Source organism: Colobus angolensis, unplaced genomic scaffold (genome assembly GCF_000951035.1).
Source record: "Colobus angolensis palliatus isolate OR3802 unplaced genomic scaffold, Cang.pa_1.0 Scaffold196, whole genome shotgun sequence".
NCBI lineage: Eukaryota > Metazoa > Chordata > Mammalia > Primates > Cercopithecidae > Colobus > Colobus angolensis.
In genome coordinates, this window is record NW_012115110.1 from 7,310,549 (window position 1) to 7,312,364 (window position 1,816).

The window sequence follows — 1,816 nt, forward strand, 5'->3', positions numbered from 1 at the left end:
GTACTCGAAGACAATAGGATCTGGCTAGACATCTTTAGGCTTTCTTAATGTCAGCATTAAATACGGATTTATTATTAATTGATACATTTATGCCTGACTTTTCTAAATCAAAGGAAAGTAAAAAAATAAAATAAAATAAAATAAAAAAAGCTCACAAAATGCTAAGAATTTTATCTGACTTTAAGGAAAGTCCATGGCAAGAATGTTCTCTTATCTAAGCAGGAATATCTGGAGTAAAAAATTTGGACATTAAACATGATTACTGTGGTGTTTTTATTCTAATCAAGTCCAATGTTCTCGAGCCCATTTTTTTCATCCAGATATTCCATGAAACTTCAAATAGGGAATACATTCTACATTCCAGATCAAAATTGAAAATCACTGAAGCATTTGTCTACAAATGCAAGTTGATCAGTCAGTCCCACATTTCTTCTTTATTCTAGAATGAAGGGCAATGTGAATACATCAGAATCATTCAACAATGACATAGCTTACCTTCTCTATGACCCAATTTACTTGCCTAATTTTGGTGACTCAATGGACTAAGAAGAAGATGAAATATGGAGAAATTATATTTCTTTTCCTGGATCTGTCAGAAAAAAAAAATATATGACTTTGGGGAGAAAAATATCCTTCCTCCGACTTTGCTTCCTCATTTGCAAAACAGGGAAAGGAAAGTCCCACTAATTTAGGAATAAATTATCTCATTACTGAGTGTAAACACTGTTATTGTTTAGCATTTATTTCTGCAATCTGTCAGGATATTTTGAAATTTCTGCATGAAATACACATCTTAATGCAGTGTTTCTCCTTCTCTCTCACATGGTGTGCCGGAGAAGGCGAGGCAGAATGGTGAACACATGGGTGATGTAAATGAAATGCTGTTTAATTTATTTTCAAATGGATAAAAGGAAATGTAATTAAGCTCCCTAAAAGCCTCCCAAATAAACTTCCCTTAAAGGAGTAGAAAAGGAGGTTGTAATTGATCAAAGTAGCTACGTCAAGTGTTTCTAGTGTCAGATTCCTTGACACTTGGAGACAAAGACCAGATTAAGACCAGATTAAGACAAAGACCAGACAAAGGCCAGCAGAGAATCAATTGTAGTACAAGCCAGAGGCTTCACAGGATGGGAGGAAAATACCAGAAATGTGGATTAGATGCTGGCTCAGCATGAAGAAGCAAACACACTTCATGTCTGAAGTCTCAGGCTTAGATGTACCACTGGTGTAAATGAACCCTCTCTCTTCTTCATGCACAAACAAGTAAATGTGTGTTTATATTAGATAAATAGATGATAGATGATAGATGGACAGACAACAGATAGATAGATAATCTCCTATCTTTTTATTTAATGAGGAAAAGCCAAGATATCAGCCTAAAACCACTAAAAAAGAGAGACAGAAAAAGCCCTACGGGTCTACAGGTCCAAGAGAAAGACTTCCTTCTGCTACATTGCGTGCTACCAGGACAGCAGGGGATCCACAGCAAATAATATCCACTCAAGTCTGTACTGTACATTTGCTAAATTCTGATCTCAAAGACAAAAAAAAAGGAGCTCTGGTGGAACAAGTATAAATATATACACTCAACATCTCACATATCGCACAGTAAATGCCACAAAATGAGCATGCGTTGTATTTGTTCTAAAACTGTTACTCTTCAGAGTATTCAAACTAAAAAACAAAACTATATTTATATCTCAGGATTGTATAACTCCACCAGCTTTGGAATGACAAGCATGAGAAGTGGTCACCCTCTTAGGGTCATTAATGTTCCTGAAACTTACACGTCATAGAAACAGGCACTTTTATCCTT